A 23,519-nucleotide genomic window follows, 5' to 3' on the forward strand; every position below is an offset into this window, starting at 1 on the left:
GTATCCTCCTTATCAAGCGTTTCCTAACACCCAACAACAAACACCGCATTTAGGGATGCTGTATCACTCTTTTACCTTACTATTTTTTCTACATTCTGATTAATGATACTAAACGCTAAATGCTATAGTCAGATTTTGCTATGTAAAAATTTACATAGTACGAGATGGGCAAAGGGGCACGGACACGATGGCAACAGATGGTTGTTTGTAAAAATGAAATTATGGGCGTCTTGACCAATGAGACTTTAAACAATTTGTGATCTCTCTCTCTCTCTCTCTCTCTCTCTCTCTCTCTATCTCTCGTGCTCTCTCTCTCTCGCTCTTGCTCTCTCTCTCTCTCTCTCTCTCTCTCTCTCTCTCTATATATATATATATCTATATATATATATATATATATATATATATATATCTATATATATATATATATAGGTCAATGGGAGCCCTGATAACTCCACGATGCGATGACGCAACGATGCGATTTTAAACTGCTTGTTACGTAACGTTAGATATGGGCGATGTTGATATGTGCCAGTGGTGTCAGCAGCTGCCACATTCCGGATGAAGTTACATTTGTTACATGTGATTAATAAACAGCATTCTGATTCATTATTTTCAGGCAGTTTTTTTCTGTATTTTACAGCGTCCATTGCTTGGAAATGACAATAAAATAAAATACGATTAAAGTCTACAATTATGAATCTTAATCGGTTGTCTTTGTTTTGCAGTATAATATTTAAAGTTGATCTTTATACTTTTCATGATGGCAAAAGTAACACCGAAAAAAAAAAAAATCTTTTAATAAATATTACACTTTTCTGTCGCCTCAACAATCGTCATATCTCGCCTCTCGTGTACAGGCACCCACCTACTCGCCTCAAACCCGCTCCCTCCCTCATGTCCTGTGAATGCTTCGATCAGAGCTCACTACTAATGATTCGCGGTTACTATCTCGGCCAGCGTTGCCAACACTAAGGTGGCCCTCGCGGGAGTGCGGCCAACTGTACACTGATCACCACCCTCTGAAATTTTTGTCCCGATTTAAGGACAAAAATATTAGATTGACCTTTGCAACCATACTCCCTTGATGTAAGACATGTAAAAGGTGTTAGTAATGTTTTAGCAGATTACCTGTCCAGAACTTGATTGACAGTATCTAGAAATTTCCCAATGGGAAATTTCTAGATACTGTCTATATGCGTGTGTGTGTTCGTGTTCTTACCTAATTGTATCTTTACAGGAATGAGTCAAGCTCGTACTGTCCCGTGTCTTAAACCATATTTATCGTACATATCCTTAAATTTGTGAATTGTTTTGGCACACACTATTTCATTCAGTAGTGCATTCCATTGATCAATTGCTCTGTTTGGGAAACTGAATTACCTTACGTCTTTATCACCTCTCTTCTTATGCAGTTTTTTGCAGTGTCCTCTTGCTGATGCTTCTCCATATGTTAAGTAATCATTTATGTCTATTTTCTGCTTTCCTGATATGCATTTATATATCATTATCATGTCACCTCTTTTCCTTCTCTCCTGTAGTGTTGGTAGATTCAGTTTATTTAGTCTTTCTTCGTAGCTTAGGTCCCTTAAGTTTGGTATCCATCTTGTAGCGGCCCTTTGAACGTTTTCAATTTTGTCTATGTGCTTTTTGAGATGAGGACTCCAGACTACTGACGCATAATCCAGGGTTGGTCTAATGAATGATGTTATTATCCTTCTTAGCATGTCTTCATTTATGTATGTGAATGCTATTCTCATATTTGCAAGCAGTGTATACATGTTCCGTACCTTCTCGCTGATGTGGTCAGCCGGAGATAGTCTGTTATTGATAATCACACCTAGGTCTTTCTCTCTCTCTGATGTGTATAGGGTTTTATTTGCTAACTTATAATCCCAATCAGGTCTTTTTACACTTTTACCAAACTTGATTACATGACACTTGTCCACATTGAATTCCATTTGCCATGTACTACTCCATTCATGAAGTTTATTTAATTCTTCTTGTAGCTCTTTACAAGAGTCTGTGTTAGTAATTCTCCTTTGTATTTTTGCATCATCTGCAAACATATTCAGATAGCTCTCATTTCCAGTGTTACTGTTTATATCATTTATATACACTAAAAACATGATTAGTGCCAGCACTGAACCCTGTGGTACTCCACTAGTCACTTCTTTCCATGATGAGTAGTTTCCTCTTAGTACTGTCCTCATTTCTCTTTTTATGAGAAAGTCTTGCATCCAACAGAACAGTTTGCCCCGAATTCCTCCTTGATGGTACAGTTTCCATAAAAGTCTTTGGTGTGGTACTGTGTCAAGAGCTTTCTTGAAATCTAAATAGATACTGTCCACCCATCCTTCCCTTTCCTGTATTGTGTTTGTTACTCTGTCATAGTAGCTCAACAGATTAGTAACACATGATTTTCCTTTTCTGAAACCAAACTGTCTTTCTGTTATCATACTCTGTTCTTCTAGATGATTTACCCTAGCTTTTCTTATAAGTTTTTCTAATACCTTGCTTACAACACTGGTCAGTGATACTGGTCGGTAGTTGAGTGGATTTTGTCTATTTCCTTTCTTGAATAAGGGGACAATATTTGCTTTTTTCCAAATATCAGGTAGTTTCCCTTGACTCAAGGATTTCTTGAAAATTAAAAATAATGGTTTACATAACTCCTTTGCACATTCTCGTAATACCCAACATGAAATTTCATCAGGACCACTTGCTTTTCCTCTGTCTAATCCACTTAACTCCTCCTGTATTACTTTTTCTGCTATTTGTATATCTGGTCGTATGTGTGGACATGCGTGTTCCACATAGTCCCTCTCAAAATTTTTTTCTTCTGTAAAAACTAATTAGAAATTCTTATTTAGTGCTTCACAAATATCTTTCTCTTGTGTATAAGTGATTCCCTCGTCCGTAATGGATTGTATTATATCTTTTACTTTAGTTTTGCTTCTGATATAGCTGTAAAACAGCTTTGGTTGATCACTACTTTTATTTATTAAATCCTCCTCAAACTGTTTTTGGGCTTCCCTCCTTATTCTTGTATAATCGTTTCTTGCCTGTTTGTAATTATTATACGCCCTTTCACTATTGTGTCTTCTGTATCTATTCCACATCAAATCTCTTCTTTCTTTTGATTTTTTACATTCTATATTGAACCATTTCTGTATTTTCTTATCTGCTTCTTTGTGCTGTGGGATGTACTTCTGGACTCCTATTTCATAAAATTCACAAAATTTTTTATATACAGCATTTAAATCTTGTCCTCTAAGCTCATTTTCCCAATCAACTTCTAAGAAATACTTCTTTAGGTCTTAATAATTTTCCTTTTTATAGTTTAGGCTCTTTTTGTAACTATCATTGCTGTTGACTATGTCATATGCTATCCTGAAGTTATAATATAGTACTGCATGATCGCTTTTGCCGAGTGGAGGGTGATATATTAACCCCTTAACCGCGGGTGTCATTCCAGAATGACGGCGACAAAACTGGACCAAACCGCGGGTGGCATTCTGGAATGATCGTGAATATTTTGAACACCGCGCGTTTTCCCGGCGCGCAAATATTCTCACGCAAGAGTAGCTGTCGAGTTCTTCCACGCCAGCCATCCCACACCTCCCTCCTCCAACCCCGAGGGAACCCCCCCCACCCCTGCCCTGACCCGCGTCAGTCAGTATCTGTCCAGCTCTGTGCGTGATAATGGCGCTCCGTCCCGACTCATCGTCGCTCGCTTCCTCCTCTACAATGTTTAGTGCTAGTGTTCCCTCTACCTCTACACCGGTAAAGGAACTGCCGACGGCGAGGCAGAAGGGGTTGAGCACTCCTGAAATTAGAACTGAGCTGGACAAAACAGTAAGTACTACTCTTGATTGTGGCAGTGAAAGTGACACACTCACAGCAAGCAGTGATGATTTGGCAGTGATTGGTGGTGAACCATTTTCCATTGATAGTGACAGTGATGAAAGTGATCGTGTTGATTCCCCCCCACCACCCCCAACTTACTCTGGGAAAGGAAAGGCTCCTATGGGCAAATCTGGTATTGCACATGGGAAGGGAGTGAAGCGCAGGCTCACGTCTCCCACACCAGGCCCTAGTAAGCATTTCCCATCAATTTCCCGTTCCCCTAGCCCAATTGCCCTCACATCATCATCATCATCATCTGTCGTGCCCTCTCCTCAGTCTACATCATCTGAGGAGTACGAATTACCAAAGCCTGCAAAGCGAGGGAAGGCAGGCCGTGCAGGCCGTGCAGGCAGGCCTAGAACAAAGGGGATGCGTGGCAGTTGGAGGGCAAAGCTGGGCGATAAGCGAGGCGATAAGCGAGGTGATAAGCGGGGTAGAAAGGGTCAAGTTTCACCACGCACCAGGTCAGAAACCCCCCCGCCTGCCCCCCGCTCAGTTCCCTCACCCGCGCCACCCCCCCACTCAACGCCCCCGCACTCAACGCCCCCGCACTCACCCCCCTCCCCGTTGCCTCCTGCCTCACCCACCTCCCGCTTGCCTCCTGCCTCACCTCCTGCCTCACCCATTGCCTCTACATCAGCTCCTTCTCACGGGGAAACGAGTGAAATGCAACCTGCCCCTGCCACTGAACCACGCACAGGGCAAGTTGATGCATTTGTTTGGACTGACGGTGGAGATTTCCAGCCACACAATCCACCGTTTGATATGACAAATGCTGGAATACAGCCTGCCTTCCCATGCAACGCAGGTGATGAGTTTGTTGATTACTTCCTGGCCTTCCTTGATGATGAAATTGTGCAGCATGTCAGCGATGAGACCAATAGGTATGCAACTCAGTGTGCAGCACAAGGGCTGCGACCTATTGGCTCGCCAAAGCAAGTGTCGTGGTTGCCTGTCGGGATCAGAGAGCTGTATGTTTTTTTTGCACTCATGTTTTTGATGCCCCATATAAAGAGACATGAGTTGGAGGAGTACTGGCTCGTGGATGACATAACTACTATCCCCATATTCGGGAAGTATATGTCACGGGATCGGTTCCGACAGCTGCTTGGATACCTGCACTTCGCTGATAATGACAACCCGTCCCAAACTGACCCTTTGTGGAAAGTGAGGGATTTCCTCAACAAGATTAGGGATCGATTTATGCGATTTTTCAGGCCTATGCAGAAAGTCGTCATAGACGAGTCCCTGGTATTGTTCAGAGGACGTCTCAAATTCAGGCAGTACATCCCCAGCAAACGCCACCGCTTTGGGATAAAGTTCTTTGTGCTGTGTGACTGTGAGACGGGGTATATAATGGATTTTGTCATTTACTCGGCTAGCACAATGGATGTGAACAGGAAAGACCCCTTGGCTTCTCTGGCTCCGTTGTAAAAGTGCTGATGGAGAGGTATTTTGGTGGTAATCATGTGCTGTACACAGACAATTATTACACAGCACCGAAACTCTCCAAATACCTTGCTGAACACGGCATTGGCACTGTTGGCACTGTACGGAGCTATAGGAAAGAGTGGCCTAGTTTCCCCGAAGCATCATCATCATCCAGGGGAGATGTTCACCTGAAGAAGTCAGAAAAGCTTCTTGCGATCAGGTGGCATGACAAGAAGGTTGTCAATATGATCAGCACCATCCACAAGGGGGAAATGAAGAGAACTGGGAAGGTCAGCTACAGGACGGGAGAGCCAATCATGAAGCCTGATGCCGTCATTGATTATAATGTAAATATGAGACTCGTTGATAAGTCTGATATGATGATTGGCGAAATAGACTGTCTCAGGAGAAACACCCGATGGTACAGGAAGGCTTGCCTGCACATGCTCGATATGTGCATGCTCAATGCCTTCATTCTTTACAAGACACAAGTCGGGGGCATAAGGCAACCATCACTGAGACAGTTTTCCAAGACTGTCGTTCAGCAGCTACTTGAACGATTTGGTCAGGTGACGGCATTGATCCCGAGGCGACACTCTGACACACAACCTGACCGTCTTGAGTGCCGCAATTACATGAGCCGGCACCAGCTTGTGAAATTGCCTCCTAAAGCAGGCGGCAGGTTGTCACAGGGCCGCTGCAGAGTATGTTCAACCACCACACGAAGGCCTACGACGAGAAAAATGAGCACACACCAGTGCCTTGAATGCCAAGTCGCTCTATGTGTAACTCCGTGCTTTGCCGAGTACCACTCTCTGAGTAAATACTGAAAGTGACAGTGATATATAGTGATGCGACAGTGACGTGCTTTGCCAATAATTGTATAATGGATAATGTAGTAATAAGGGATATTTTGCCTAGAAAATAAAGGAAATATTGGCCAGTATAATAAGTGATATTGTAATAAGAGAATCTGCGGCACTTGTGGAATTCTGCGGCACTTACGTAATTCTGTGATGCGCCAGTGACGCAATATAGTAATAAGTGCATTGTAAATATAATGTACATTGCCCATATTATATGTAAAATAATATTAGAAGTTAGAAAGAATGAAAAGATCGCAGGAAACGTCAGTGAGCGGGTGCCGCCGCAGTGAAGTGAGGCGCAGCCGCAGTGAAGAGCGGGCGCAGCCGCAGGGAAGTGCCTTTTACCTACCTCAGTGAACACAGGGTGGGTGTTTATCGTATGTACAGTGTTCATATATGTTTATATTACTATTATGAGAGAGTGGTTGGCATTTGGTACTGGTGTGTGGGGCGTAAAATAGTTATTTCACACCCCTCACTTCTAACGGCTCTCCTCGTCCTGTGAAAGTCAACGACGTCATGAAACCTACATCAATGGAAAGCTGAAGGTTTGTACTTTCTAATGGTACCTTATTTTTTTCTCTAGCTTTATTCTGTGCAGAGTTATTAAGGTTTAAAGGTTTGTTTACATTTGGCTGAAACCCCCGCGGGAGAGGACAGTCAGACCAAAACAATACCCGCGGTTAAGGGGTTAAACTGTCAAGATCATTTTCTTGCCTTGTAAATATTAGATCTAGCACTGAAGGTACATCAAGTCCTCTTTTTCTGGTGGTTTCCCTCACATCTTGCGTTAAGAAAAACTCTTGTACGAGATCCAGGAGCTTTTGGTCCCAACAGCTTTCTTGGCTATTTATATCTAGAGTATTCCAATTTATATTTGTATTGAAGTCCCCAGTTAGTATAATTCTTTCCGATTTCTCTTCCATTTTATGTAGCAATGATCTTACACTCTGAATTGTACTCTCTGCCAGGTCCTCATATTCGTCTCTTTCCCATGTGTTTGATCTGGGTGGCATGTACAAATTGGCTACAATTACTTTACCTTCAGATGTGTCGATCTCTACTGCAATCAGTTCTACTTGTTATGGTATATCTAGTTTTATTTCCTTGACTTTTAGATTTTTCTTAGTTAATATTATAATTCCTCCTCCTTTTTTTAAATATCTGTCTATTCTCCTTATATTGTATTCATCTAAGTTTAGTATGTCATTTGATATCCTTGGTATTAATTTTGTTTCAGTTAGGCATATTATTTGTGGTTCATTTTCTGACATAATCATTCATCTCTAGTAATTTAGATACCATTCCATCCACATTTGAGTACATCAACTTTATCATCTTGTTTATATACTTGTCATGACATGGTTCTACTACATTCCTCCTTTTTCTTCCATCCTGTTTGTGTACCACTTTCGTACCTGCAATCCTATTACTTTGTAAAAAAATTTGTTCTCTTCTGATCTTCCCTCATTTTTTGTTTTTGCTTCCTCCCTTTTCTCTTTCAGTAATTCCAGTTCCTCTTGTGTTAGGCATCTTTTTATCCATACATTTTTGAACTCCTCTTTTTCCTTAAGATTCTTTGCATTTTTTAGTATCTCTTCCACAGTGTTTACACTCTGGAAAGTCACCTTTAGAGGTCTTGTCTTGCTTTTCTCGTATTTCCCTAACCTTTTGTGTTCCTCTATGTCTTTACTACAGATTTCCTCTGATACTCCTTTCAGTAAGCTCATTACATTTGCCATCTCCTTTTTGTCTCTTGTGATCTTGTTTTTAACTTCATCCTCTTCTATACCAGTGATTACTATTGATTTGTTTATCTCTACTGAATCTCTGACTAACTTTGGATTGTTTTGGATTATTCTTTTCACCTCCTTTTTAATGCTTTTTTCCTCCACCCTTGTTTCTAAGTCTTTCTTTACTTTCACCATTTCAGGCTACGTGGTTTCTACATCATTTTTGTAGCTTTTCACAGCTTCATTTACTTGTGTTATCTTCTCAATATCACTGCTCTGGTCAATAAGACTGCTAACTTGCCTAATTGTCTCTGTGTCATTTTTGAACTCTTCCATAACACTCTCGTGATTAACTACTGTACTTCCCATTTCATTCACTTTCTTCCTAAGCGTACTCAATTCCACTGTTAGTTCACTGATGGTTATGTCTTTCTTATTGGCCTCCCTTCCTAGTTTTTCTATTTCTTCCTTTTGCAAGTGCATCTGCTTCTATATTTCATCAATTTCATTTTTGAAAGCCATTTCTAGTTTGTTTACACGTTCAACCAGTCTATTGTGGGTCTCTACTTCAACCAGTTCTTGGTAGAAATCATCATTTTGCTTTTTACCTTTATCCCTTTTCTTTTCCAAATTTGTTTTACTGAAGTATGTATCCATTTTGCAATACTTAAAGTGCAAAGCATATACTTACAATCTCCATCTTTTTGTAGTCTAAACAAACCTCAGAGATGACTCAGCGTATTCTTTCGTCTTGGTTCTATTTCCTGTTTTTACAAGTCTTGTTTAAACTTATTATTTTTTTCCTTTTTATAATGAACAATCATTTAGTCTAACCTGGTTGAAATATGTGTGTGTGTGTGTGTGTGTGTGTGTGTGTGTGTGTGTGTGTGTGTGTGTGTGTTTCTGTCTGTCTGTCTGTTTATGCTCTCTCTCTCTCAGGAAGGGAGGTGTCACTGGCGTAGTTACCCCAGTAGCAAATGGGTGAAAAAGAAGATAAAATGATAATGAAAGGAGAGAGAAGCGAGCCATTAACCCGCCCCGTCCCGGAGACGTGAATTCACGTCCTCACATGATGTGCACTCATATCCCAGAGACGTAAATTAACGTGAATCAATTGCAAGGTCTCTAATTTGCACAATTTTCAATTTTCGTGAGTAATTTTTGGTATATATACACGTGACACCTTCCTCTACAAGATGCCAGGCAGGTACGGTGCCTTACCCAGCATGACCTCTTCCCCCCCCCCTGCATGACCTTTTCTCAGCAATTCACCTGTTATCAGTGACCTGGCCAGTAAACCCATGTCATGCCACGGTACGAAATTCAGGGCAAGAGTGATTCCCCAATCGATGACAATGTGGAGGACAAACTTTACATAGCATTAGAGGAAGAAACAGTCAGAAATGATGATCAGGTAATGTGGCAAAAAAAGGTCAGGAATGGTGATGAGTTAGTGAAACAATGCTTATAATGCCTATATTACTGTTTGAAAACCAATATACTCTCGTACTACATATAAATTCGTACCAAATAAATAAATAAATACCGTTTATGAGTGGTGTGGAATAGTTATCCTCCCATAGAACTCGTTTTCTTTGCAGCCAGCCTGATAGAAAACCCTATAAGGTAAGGAGGTACTCCTACCTGGATCGAGTATTTTAAACCTCAGGTGAGCAATTTCTCTATGAATTTTCGATGTTTCTCACCAAAAGCGGATGTTTGAGCCAAAAAAAAAAAAAAAGGTCCAAAAATGTGGGGACTGGGGCGTACCACTGCCCAGAAAACGTCGGGATGGGGGGGGGTTAAGAACATAAATCATTTTTCTTACCAGTTTTGCGGGCTGTAAGGGTGACCCTGGTCCCCAGCTGTGTTTACCCAAGCGGTCAACATTTGCCTTCTCAGCTGATAACACACCAGATGTTTTTCTCACAAATTACACAGAAAGTTCCTCTTGTCCTTGAACTGTGGGTGTGACATAATGTGGGAGGAGCAAAGTAGGGATGTTTGCCAATTAGAAGCCTTAATGGCACTTTCGTCACGTTCTTGATGGCACGCAGTTGGTTCTGTGTGAAGTGTATGAGACCCTCATTCGTAGCAGGTGCCTCTATTGTTTCTGTATGGACAGAGATTATTTTTAAGACAGCCTAGTGGTTAATTAGCTGAGAAAGGCGGAGTAAGTCTCCTTTATAAGCTCCAGGAAAATGTGAAGAGACACATTTGTCTTATTTTTGTACACACATCCCTGTACACATTTTGTCATTTACTGTCACGTTACACTTTGGTCACGTTGTGTTGCACTTTTCCCCAACACTACTCAATATGTGACTTTGATTACAAAACACACTGTTTGTGCACCATTTTCTATTTTTTATTCACTCCTCCATTTACAATAGTGTGTGATTTATATGTGGATTTAACCTTCGAAGTCTCCACATTTCCTCGAGCTTTGTGAGTACTTAGCTTCCACTGAGTGTATTTCTGGTTAGGTATGGAAATAACTTGTTTTATATTTGTATCCTGAGGCCTATATGAATCCTCCCTTTTGTAAAACGAACCCTGGTTTCTTCTTTGGTTGTGTATGTTATAGTGTACAGGAAAGTTAAGTTAGTTTTCTTGCAAACTTTATCTTATCCCTTTTGGTGCTTAATTAAGGGTTAAGAGTGCACCGTAATATACACCCCATAACACTGTCTATCTGTTTATGCATGTTTTGTTTGTGTGTGTGTGTGTGTGTGTGTGTTTCTGCCTGTCTGTCTGTCAGTTTAGGCGTGTTTTGTTTCTGTGTGTGTGTGTGTGTGTGTGTGTGTGTGTCTGTCATTATGCATGTTTTTTTTTTTCTCTCTCTCTCTCTCTGTATGCGCCAGTTTGTGTGTGTGTGTGTGTGTGTGTGCTTACCTTACCTAATTGTTCTTACCTAATTGTATCTTTACAGGAATGAGTCAAGCTCGTATTGTCCCGTGTCTTAAACTATATTTATCGTACATATCCTTAAATTTGTGAATTGTTTTGACACACACTCTTTCATTCGGTAGTGCATTCCATTGATTAATTGCTCTGTTTGGGAAACTGAATTTCCTTACGTCTTTATCACCTCTCTTCTTATGCAGTTTTTTGTAGTGTCCTCTTGCTGATGCTTCTCCATATGTTAAGTAATCATTTATGTCTATTTTCTCCTTTCCTGATATGCACTTATATAGCATTATCATGTCACGTCTTTTCCTTCTCTCCTCTAGCGTTGGTAGATTCAGTTTATTTAGTCTTTCTTCGTAGCTTAGGTCCCTTAAGCTTGGTATCTATCTTGTAGCGGCCCTTTGAACTTTTTCAATCTTGTCTATATGCGTGTGTGTGTGTGTGTGTGTGTGTGTGTTTCTGTCTCTGTTTATGCTCTCTCTCTCTCTCTCTCTCTCTCTCTCTCTCTCTCTCTCTCACTGTATGCGCCAGTGTGTGTGTGTGTGTGTGTGTCTGTCTGTTTATTCGTGTATTCTCTGTCTGTCTGTCTGTCTGTCTCTCTGTTTATGTGTGTGTGTGTGTGTCTGTCTGTCTGTTTATGCGTGTATTCTTTGTCTGTCTGTCTGTCTCTGTCTCTCTTTGTGTGTGTGTGTGTGTGTGTGTGTGTGTGTATGTGTGTCTATGCGTGTTTTGTATGTCTTGGGGCGAGTCCACACGTGCTTTCAAACATACATTGGCAAGACGGCAAGCAACATGTTCGGGAACACGTTTGCAGCAGTATTTGGACAGATGTATGCAAACATGTTTCAGTGCAGCTTCGAACACTTGCAGGAGATGCGATGGGATAAGTGTATCCATACCAGGCAGTTGAGACTTCATCATGATGTTGCCAAAATGATCTGGACGCTGCTGTTCCCAACATGTTTGCAGCGTGGTCGTTACTGTGTTGCTTATATGTTGCCAGCACTTGCTGGAGCTCACGTGTGGATGCATCCTTACTGTGGCAGTCTGTGTGTGTGTGTGTGTGTGTGTGTGTGTGTGTGTGTGTGTGTCAGTTGATTGTGTGGGTGAGTTGATGAGGTTGAGTTGGTGGGTGTGGTAGTTCGGTGCATCACCAGGGTGGGTGGACAGTGGTAATGGTGGAAATGGGAGGGAGGGACAGTTATTGGGTGTGGTGTGTGGAGTGGTTTTGGGTGGGTTGTAGGGGTAAATGGGTTAGTGAGTGGATGCGTTTGGTGGGCTGGGTGGATAGGTGGCTGGATATGTGGGTGGTCAGGGAGGGGTCGGTAAGTTAGGTTTGGATGAGTTTGATGGATAAATCGGGTTCAAATGGGTGAATGGGGTGCCGGAGTGAATGGGGTTGGGTAAGAAGGGTGGTTGGGCATGTGGATGGGCGGGTGGGTCAGTGGGAGGAGTGGGTGGACAGGATGAGTGGATGTGCAGGGTGAGGTGGGTGGGGAGTGTTCAGGGGGAGGTGGGAGGGTTGTGTGGATGGATGAGATGGATGGCATTGTTGGGTAAGCAGGGTGGGTGGAATTCATGAGTGAACAGGGTGGGTGGTAGGGGTCGGTGGGCAAGATAGGTTGTTGGGATGCGTGGACATAGAGTCGCCTGAGTGAGTGGGCACCGTTGGTAGCCAGGGTGGTCGGGATGATCTAAGTGGTTAGTTGGGTTGGGTGGCTTGATGGGTTCAGGGTGAATTGAATTAGTGAATGTGTTGAGTGGCATTGTTGGGTGAGCTTCGTGTATGACATTCGTGGGTTAGCAGGGTGGTTAGAAGGGATCGGTGGGTGGATGGGCGGGATGAGGTTGGTGGGTTGTGTTGGATGGGTAGAGTGGGTAGGTGGATAAGTAGGTGGGTGCATATGTGGCTGTCCTGATGACAAGGCAGGAGAGGGACTTATGTGGCCTTATAACTTTTAACTGTTACTTGGATTTTAGTCTATCGCTTAGAACACGTTGGATAACTATTTGGAAACCAGACTCTATACTTGAAGGTCATTTATTGAAATCTGCTAAAACTTCGCTATAAATACTTCTCATGGAACCGAAGATGGATCTATGCACTTGATAATACACCTAATAGGTTAAATAAAAGTAACATTACATACGGCAAGACGTGATAGTGAGCGAAGCTTCATATCTCCGATCCATCCGCCTAACAAATCAGTGTTGTGGTGGGGGTAAGGAGAGGGAGTTGGGGGGTAGTCGTGTGCGAATAACCTGACCTCTGGTGGCAAATTATCCTGTATCATGAATTTCTGCCCGAAGGTGTACGTACTGATTACGTGCGTAAATGCATAAGCACGTATTTATGTGCTGTACTTACACTTGACAAGAGTTCCACCTGGACCACCTAGTCGCGGGATATGGCTAACGTGGCAACAGCGCGTATGTGTGTGTTCATGTGTACATGCCTGACAATTTTTCGAATTGCCAAGCTTTATCCTCTGTGCCGTATTATATTAATATGTGGTCATTGTATTATGCTGTGATATTGGCTAATAAATATTGTGTGATTGTTTGGGATAACGAGCTGTGCACTGTGCTATTTATAAAGTCTGAGATACATCAAATTATTCTTCTCTTATCTTGTATTGTGAACCACGGTACAGGTTGAGTTGTGGTTCAGAAACAGTGAGCAAGTTCACCTACAAGTGGCGTGACGCAGGGGGAAGGGAGAAGTATGGAAGTGAGCGGGAGCTTGGCAGGTGAAGGGAAGGGGGATGAAATGGGGTCACGTCGTTTCCTCCAACAGTTACACGTTCTTCGCCATTACAGTATATTTATTAAGGCATCAATGATATCCTGTATCGTAAATAATAATAAACCTGTTTGTTTTTATTATTTATTATATTAGACAACTGATTACACTCTTTAAATTACACCAAACATAAGATACCCCACCTCGTTTACGGACAACATGCAGCCTACTCCACCACCTCGACTCTCTCTCTCTCAACTAGTCAGCTGCCCATCATTAGACACACACACACTTTATCAGCTTGTGCTAATGAGCAATGACGCATATATAATATGTTTACCTACAGTTTAATGCTGTGTTAAAATACATGTGCAATACATTACCAGCTCACCTTATGGATTACGTTAGCCAATAAACAATACTTATGTGCATGGCCTACGTTTCAGTAATAGTCATGGAGTAGCCACACTCACAGTGATGTTTTCGAAAATGTTTTAGGTAATCTTGTGTTTCGTGGTGGATACCAGTTAGAGGGGAGGTGGCTGCTGAAACCCCCAATCCCGATAGCTACTCTGGTTCGTTATGGTGTCACTGTAGAGGTTCCTGTTCTTCTAGTTATGTCAGTTATTAAAATATACTGATGGAAAACCATTTCTATTGAAAAATACAAGCAGCCTATTATGAACTCTCAAAATATATTATTGAGCATATTGTGGGAGCGTTGCAGCTGTCACGCACCTGTCATAGTCCTGGTCCGTTTCTTTCAGTATTGCCAGCCTGACAGTGTGGTGTTAATAAATATGATATTAATATTACAACTCTTTATGTTTATTTTCGTTCGGAACAACAGAATTAATAAAAGGATTTCATTCAGTGCATAGAATGTCAAATACAGTATGTGTGTGTGTAATTCACCGGGTCGGTCAGGATCACTTGATGATCATGATCGTCAGCTTTTACCCTCCCGGAAGGGAGCTGAGAGCTCATATAGTCCGATCTAAGGGCAAGGCTGTGACCTTCACACACGCACACCCATCCCCTTGCTCAAGGGGGACAGTAACCACCCACTTCGTCAGTGAAACTTTTCGCAACCTGAGCGAGGCGCGAACTCCCGTCCACCAGTTGGCAAGCGAGAACGTTACCACTGCACCAGCAAGCGGTGTGTGTGTGTGTGTTCTTACCTAATTGTATCTTTACAGGAATGAGTCAAGCTCGTACTGTCCCGTGTATTAAACCATTTTTATCATACATATCCTTGAATTTATGAATAGTTTTGGCACACACTGCTTCACTGAGTAGTGGATTCCACTGATCAGTTGCCCTATTTGAGAAACTGAATTTCCTTTCGTCTTTACCGCCTCTCCTTTTATGCAGTTTTTTGCAGTGTCTTGCTGATGCTTCCCCATATGATATATATTCATTTATGTCTATTTTCTCTTTCTCTGAGATGCATTTATGTAGCATAATCATGTCTCCTGCAGTGTTGGTAGATTCAGTGTTTCCAGTTTTTCTCCAATTGCTTAGATCCCTTAAGCTTGGTACCCATCTTGTGGCTGCCCTTTGTACTTTTTCAGTCTTATCTATATGTTTTTTGAGATGAGGATTCCAGACTACTGATGCATACTCCAGGGTTGGTCTGATGAATGATGTTATTATCTTCCTCAGCATATCTTCATTTATATATGTAAATGCTACTCTCATATTATCAAGCAATGTATACATGTTACATACCTTCTCACTGATGTGATCATCTGGCGATAGTCCGTTATTGATAATTACGCCTAGGTCCTTCTCCCTTTCTGATATGTGTAGGGTTGATCTTCCCAACTTATAATACCAATCTGGTCTTTTCTCATTCATTCATTCATTGCCAGACGCCATGTATCCCAAACGGGGTGGTCAAGGGCTTAGAGTTAATTGTTTTACAGGGAGGGGCACTAATCCTCCACCAACCCCACTTGACACGTAGGGATGCCAACAGCATCTGGTGTTCCCAGGTGGTCACCCATCCAAGTACTAACCAGACCCAACATTGCTTAACTTCGCTGATCGGACGGGAAGCGGTGTACTCAACGTGGTACACAATTTGATATTATAAATTCCCAAATAAACACAGCAATTTCTCTGAACCAGGACCTTTCTAAAATTAATCAATGGGGACAAACAAATCTGGTCTCATTTAATGCTCAGAAAACTAAATACATTAATTTCTCCAACAGAAAGAATCCCTCAGACTCTCACATAATTTTAAATGATGTCAATATTCCCATATCCACCACAATTGATATCCTAGGTGTTACTCTAAACCCCAACCTAAGCTGGACAGCTTATGTTATATCCCTTGCTAAAAATGCTTCCAAAAAATTGGGACTTATGTACAGAGTTCGTGAGTTCTTCACTGACGAGCAGATGGCCACAATATACAAGTCATGTGCGTTCTCAGATCGAATACTGTTCACCACTGTGGAGTGGATGTGGAGCGGTTGCATTGAGGCAGTTGGACAAAATTCAAAATGAAGCCTTTAGATTAATCAATAATCCTGCCATTACGCAGGACCTTCCTTCTTTATCAGTACGTAGAGATGTTGCTTCTTTAGCATTATTTTATCGATATTTTTACCGTAGGTGCTCTGACAAACTAGCTTCAATTGTGCCTCCCCTTCACATTTTCTCCCGAAATACTCGGGCAGCTGGGAGCGCCCATGAATCCACACTCTCTCCCCCGCAATGCAGAACCTCTGCTTATCAAAATTCATTTATCCCCAAAACTACTACTCTCTGGAATTCACTTCCTGGGAGTTGTTTCCCACAAACATTTAATCCACTTCAATTCAAATCCAGTTGTTATAAATATTTTATGAATGAAGGATGCCTTTAGGCATATGGACTTTTTTTTTTTTCCTGTTTTTCCTTCCTCCATTCATTATTAAAAAAAAAAAGTATGTATGTAGTTTAAATTTAATTCTGGCTAATGTATGTTCCTATTAACACTTTCTGCACTAAGGGTAATGACTCTCCTCTGAATGTTTAAGATCATATAATATGAACTGAATTCTCTACCTAGGAGATTTGAAAAAAAAAAAAATGTTTTTGGTCATAAAGATTTATGTGAATTCTTATGTATTACACATGATAGGATTTAAAAAGCCAGGGAGGTTTATATGCCGTCATCAGATAAACAGTGAATGCAAAAATGAAGGAAATCCTTCAGAAGAGCACGTGGAGTTACATGGAGGGTCAGACTCACAAATGAGGAAGTGAAGGAACATTGTGGTGTGGAAGAGGATGTGATAGAAAGCATTAGGATAAATACATTAAGGTGGTTTGACCATGTGGAAAGGATGTTGAGTGAACGACTGACTAGGGGAGTGTCTGAGAGTGAAGTGAAGGGGAGAGAGACAAAGGCACACCGAGGATGAAAGGATGGAGAGGAGAGATATATGAGAGGGGGTGAAAGTTGGGGGAGGGCAGCGAAATTGCAGGGGACGGGGGGGACTTGGAGGCACTTTTACCAAATTTTATTACATGACACTTATCCACATTAATCTCCATTTGCCATTTATTGCTCCATTCATGAAGCTTGTTCAGTTCCTCTTGCAGCACTGCAAGAATCTGTGTTAGTAATTTTCCCTTGAATTTTTGCATCATCTGCAAACATATTTAGATAGCTTCCATTTCCATTGTTACTGTCTTTGCCATTTATATATACTAAAAACATAACTGGTGCAAGCACTGAACCCTGTGACACTTGGCTGGTCACTTCCCTCCATGATGAGTAATTTCCCCTTAATATTGTTCTCATTTCCCTTTTTCTGAGAGAATCCTGCATCCTTGATGGTACAGTTTCCATAAAAGTCTTTGGTGCAGTACTCTGTCAAATGCTGTCTTGATATCTTGATAGATACTGTCCACCCATCCTTCTCTTCTCTGTAATGTTTCTGTAAATCTATCATAGTAGCTTAACAGATTAGTAACACATGATTTTCCCTTCCTAAAACTGAACTGCCTCTGTTATCATACCGTGTTCTAGATGTTTTACCCAGACTTCCCTAATCAGCTTTTCTAGTATCTTACTTACAACACTGGTAAGTGATACTGGTCGGTAGGTGAGTGGATCCTGTCTATGCCCTTTCTTGAATAAGGGAACAATGTTTGCTTTCTTCCAAATGGCAGGTACTTTACCTTGATCTAAGGATTCCTTAAATATTAAACACAATGGTCTGCTTAGCTCTTCTGCACATTCATGTAACACCCAACCTGAAATTTCATCAGGACCATTTGCTTTTCCTTTGTCCAATTTACGTACTCTAACTCTTCCTGTACTTCTTTTTCTGACATTTGTATATCTGGTAATATGTGTGGGCATGCATATTCCATATCATCTTTCTCAAAATTTATTTCTTTTGTAAAAACTGATTGAAAGTTTTTATTTAGTGCTTAACAAATATCTTTCTCTTGTATATGGTTGATCCTCTCATCGGTAATGGATTGTATTTTACCTTCAATTTTGGTTTTACTTCGGATGTAGCTGTAAAAAAGCTTAGGTTGATCACTACTTTTATTTACGATGTCCTCCTCAGACTGTCTCTGAGCTTGTTAATAGTTGTTTTATGTCCTCTCACTATTGTGTCTTCTATATCTATTCCACAGCAAGTCTCCTTTTTCTTTTGCTTTTTTACACTCTGTATTAAACCATTTTTCTTTATTTTCATTTCTGTTGGTTTGTGCTGTGGGATGTATTTTTGGACTCTTGTTTCATAAAGATCACAGAATATTCTATACATAATATTTAAATCTTGTCCTCTAAATTTTTTTTCCCAATCTATTTCTAAGAAGTACTTCTTCTGGTCATGATAATTGACCTTTTTATAATTTAGACTCTTTTTGTAACTCTTATTGCTGGTAATGTCATATGCAATCCAGAAGGCACAATTTAAGACTACATGGTCGCTTTTGCCGAATTGGGGATGATATATTATATTTTTAATTTCATTTTCTGGTCTGGTAAATATAAGATTTAGTATGGATGGATCATCAATTCCTCTTTTTCTGGTGTTTTCCTTTACAAGCTGTGTTAGGAAGAACTCCTGCACAAGATCGAAGAGCTTTTGATCCAAACCGCTTTCATGACTTTTTACATTTAGAATATTCCAAATTAGATTTGAATTGGAGTCTCCAGTTAATACAATTCTTTAATATTTCTCTTCCATTCTGTGTAATAATGTTCTTAAGCTCTGAATTGTACTTTCTGCCAGGTCTTCATATTCGCCTCTTTCTCAGGTGTTTGTTTTAGGTGGCATGTATAAATCTGTGACAATTAAGTTCCCTTCATATGTGTTAATTTCAAATGCAATCAGTTCTACTTGTGAGGGTATATCTAGTTTTATTTCTTTGACTTGCAGATTGTTATTTGTTAAGTTTATAGTTCCTCCTCCCTTTCTTAAATTTCTGTCTCTTCTCCATATATTGCATTCCTCTACTTTTAGGGTATTGTTTGATATCTTTGGGGTTAATTTTGTTTCAGACAGATAGTGTGTGGCTCCTTTTCTTTGATATAGTCTTCTATCTAATAATTTAGACACCATCCCCTCTACATTTGAGTACATCAACCCAACCATCATGTTTACATACTTGCCATGACTTGAGTCCACTACCTTCCTCCTGTTCCCTATTGGCTATGTACCACTTTCTTACCTGTAGTCATTTAAAAAAAAAAAAAAATGTACTCTTCTCTTCTGATCTTCTCATTCTTTGTTTTCGCCTCCTCCCTCTTCTCTTTTAGTATTCCCATTTTCTCATGAGTTAGGCATCGTCTTATCCATACCTTTTTAAATTCCTCTTTTTCCATGAGTTTGTTTGCACTTTTTATTATTGCCTCCACAGTGTTCACACTCTGGAAGGTTACTTTCAGAGGCCTTGACTTATTTCTCTCACATCTCCCTAGCTTTTTGTGTTCCTCTGTGTCATTATTACAGATTTTCTCTGACACTTCCTTCAATGTGCTCATAATATTTGCCATCTCCTTTTTGTCTCTTGAAATGTTGTTTTCTATTCCTTCCTCCTCTATCCCGGTGATTACTATAAATTTATCGGTATCTGCTGAATCTTTGACCAGTTTGGGGTTGTTTTGGATTATTTTTTTTCTCTTCCTTTCTAATGTTGTTTGCTTCAACTCTTGTTTCTAAGTCTTTCCTAACTTTCACCATTTCAGCATACGTAGTTGCCATATCGTCTTTATAACTTTGCATCACTTCAGTCGCCCAGGTTATCTTCTCTTCAATATCATTATTTTGGTCTATCAGACTACTTGCTTGCCTAACAGTCTCTGTATAATTTTTGAATTCCTCCATAATACTCTCATGGCTGACAATCGTACTTGCCATTTCACTGATCTTCCATTTAAAGTTCACTGTCCTTATAATTCCACTTAATGCTTTCCAACTTCACTTCACTATTCTCACAAGCACTGGAGCTGTACAGACTTTACTAACTGCAATTACACTTAATGCTTGACAACACTTACTATTTTCACGAGTACCGTTGATACACGAGCGTCAGTAACAATTCACTACTTTCATCAGTACTGAAAATATACAAACTTCACTGCACTGACACTGCACTACACTCAAACTGAGCTGAAAACCGACTAAACTTTTTTAACTTACTGTAGTCTCTTCCCCATCCTTATATAATCTTCCTTGTTTCTCCAACATTCTAGGATGTGCTGGTCCTATACCTGCCCCTAGCAACAACTGTTAGCAACTCGGAGACAACCAAAACATGCCAGAGCATTCTTACATTACATAACACTCTAAATCATTTACCATAAGAACTTAAAATACATAATTTACCAAGCAATCACATAAATATAACATTGCAAAGAAAAAGAGCTGCAAAATTAATGCATAACTTACGAAATAACTGTGCTCACAAACAGCAGGCAAATTGGCAAGTCTGACTCGTACTGAACGGGAAACATCGAGAAGCCTCTCGACTACCTAATTGGCAAATCATGCTTCTTTACACTACCCCTTCCGTAGTCCTTCTTTACACTACCCCTTCCCTAGTCTTTTGTCAACCCGGCAAAACTGCAGAGTATTTACAAACGTAAACCTTAATCCTAATGAAACATCCAACTATACACAAAATAATCCTTCAACTTACCAGGTCCTCTTCTACACTGTTTCCGGCAACGTCCTTGCTCCTCCACACAGTCCACCCCTCCAGGAAGGTCTTGGTCCTCTTCGTGACTCGCTTCTTCTCTTGGGAAACTGTCACCATCATCTTGCACTTCAGCTCCTTGGTCGTCCTGAACATCCTTGGCTGCAGGAGAGCACGATTCCTCTGAGGCGTCCCAGGCTATACTGTGCTGGCCTATGGTACTGCCACAGACAGTTCACGTGTACCACCTTCGGGTGAGACTTCCTGCCTCCCCGAATCTGATACATTACATCTGACAGGCGGTCCAACACAGTGTAAGGCCCGTCCCACGGGCTCTGCAGCTTTGGTGACTGTCCCATCTTTCGCTGGGGATTGTATAACAAAACTTGGTTACCATCCTTGAAGCTCACCTCACTTGCCTTGGCATCATACTTGCACTTCATCACCTCTCCTGAAAACTTGAGGGCTCCTCGCACTTGATGATGTGCAGTCAGCGAAAGTTCCTCATTACCCTTCTCTCGAAGCACTGGTGTGAGACGAATGTGAAGCGGCAGCCAGACCTTATCTGTCTGGTAACTGTGAGTATGAAGGAGGGGGATGCGGGGGATTGGAGGCAGAGGAGGGTTTGGTGATAGGTTGGGAATCACGTGTAAGTCTGCAGTGTATGACTTGGATGGTGTGTTTGAGTTAATTTTGCATGGATAGATGACAATGTAATGCTAGCATTTTATTTAAAAATACAGTACTATGTAGATGTCTGTAGAGTTAGTGTCATCAGGAAAGTTATGGAAGTTTGCTGGGTACGGACAGAGGTTTGAATGCATTCATTCCCTGTCGACTTTAACATGAGACGTTTCCTTAGGAGATATTCGTAACGATATAACATATGTTTATACTTTGTGTTAACTTGAAAACAAAGCCACTATATAAAATATGTATCTATCAATCTATCTATCTATAGATAGATAGACAGACAGACAGATAAATGTGAGTCCTCATTTATGTCAAGTAGCTATGATTCATGAACCTACACCTATGTAACTCTCCAAACCCCCACACCCCCGGCCACCCTCCCTCCCACACACAGTTACCAGACAAGAGTCGTCTTGCTGCTGCTTTGTGACTATTCGTTGACCACCGGTGCTCCGAACAGTTGGTAATTCGGAACTTTCCCTGACTGTACCTCAGCCAGCCTTTGCTGAAGATGCATCGCATAGCTGGAGGTGTCTGTGGGCAGCTCTTCACCAGGTGGTCCTCCCATTAACAAGTCAATGGGTAAACGTAACTCGTGGCCCAACATCAGTTTTGCAGGGGTGCAGCTGGTAGACTCATGGGATGCAGACTGATATGTCATCAGCAGTGCGGTAATTTCTGGTCCCATTCTGTTTGTCCCTCTATATAGTACTTGGCCAGTTCTCCCAGGATCCAGTTGAATTTCTCCACATCACATCTGACTGTGGCCTTATGGGTTGTCCTGGTCTTTTTGATCCCCGGTAACTTGCAGCACCCACGAAACACAGCAGACTTGAAGTTTCTACCCTGGTCTGAATTTAGCTCTTGTGGCATCCCAAAATGACAGAAAAACTGGTTAACCAACACCAGAGCAACAGTTGCAGGCTCTTGATTGGGGATGGCATAGGCTTCTGGACACTTTGTGAAGTAGTCCATGGCAACACATACATACCGGTTTCCTCTTTAACTGAGTGGCAAAGGTCCAGCAATGTCCACCGCGACTCCTTCCATCGGTGCATCCATTGATACAGCTGGAGAGGGGCGCAACCACGTTTCTTGGGTCCCTTCTTGGCATAATTTACATCACGTGCCTGACACCACTCTTCAACATCCTGATGAGTGCCAATCCAATAGAACCTCTGTTGCAGTCAGCTTAGAGTGTTCTTCATTCCCAGGTGCCAACTAATGATCTGGTCATGGGACTCATTCAAGATCTCGGACCTCATCTTCTTCGGAATCACCAGTTGCCAATACTTGCTGAGCCCATCGGGTGTCTCCCATTGATGCTCCAGTAGTTCGTTGTTCGAACGAAGAAGGTCCCATTGACTCCAGTAGCTTTTGGTCGCAGGGCTTAATCTGGAAACTTCTTCCCAAATTGGTCACACTACTCTGCTGTAGCCATTCTAGCACTGGCAAATCTGCATCCTCCATCTGTATCTTCTTCAGGTCTTCTGCGTCTGACACTGGCCATGTCACAACTGTACGGTGGCATTTCTTGCCAAGAGTCTCATTCCTGCTACACTCCTTGCCATCTGTTCTTCTGTCTTCTCACACATTATTCATCAAGGTTCTCCTGCATTTCTTCACTGGTGGGGCTTCTTAGGAAAAATTGGCTGGTTATTGCCTCTCGTCACCAGCCTTCACTAATTTACCCGCATCCTTCTCAACTGGACACCCATAGCTGAAGTGTCCCATCTCACCACATGTCCAACACCCATTTGTTGCACTCTGAGATTTCCTTGCACTGTTCAGTTTTTGCTCCATCTTCCATTTGTAACAATCCACTTTCCTGTGCCCCGACTTCCCGCAGAACCAGCAGCCTCCTCCAGTCTTTTCCTGTTCCCCCTTCAACTTGTAGCAGTCCTCTTTTCTGTGTCCTGGCTTTTTGCAGTACCACCAACTACCCTCAAAATTTTCCTTTTCATATACCTGCCCCTTTCATGCCTTGATTCCTGCACTACGACCTGTCTGAAAGGTGGATGTACTGGACCTGACGTTGGACTCAAATTCTAGAGTCCTGGTTAGTGCTTCTTGCAT

General features: G+C 41.5%; 1 pseudogene; it reads right to left on the reverse strand.

The window, feature by feature from the left end:
• Positions 1-15,561: 15,561 nt before the first annotated feature.
• LOC145396423 (5S ribosomal RNA) lies at positions 15,562-15,679 on the reverse strand (annotated as a pseudogene).
• Positions 15,680-23,519: the final 7,840 nt, after the last annotated feature.

Source organism: Coenobita brevimanus, chromosome 37 (assembly GCF_032717465.1).
Source record: "Coenobita brevimanus isolate Jiangsu-jjx chromosome 37, ASM3271746v2, whole genome shotgun sequence".
NCBI lineage: Eukaryota > Metazoa > Arthropoda > Malacostraca > Decapoda > Coenobitidae > Coenobita > Coenobita brevimanus.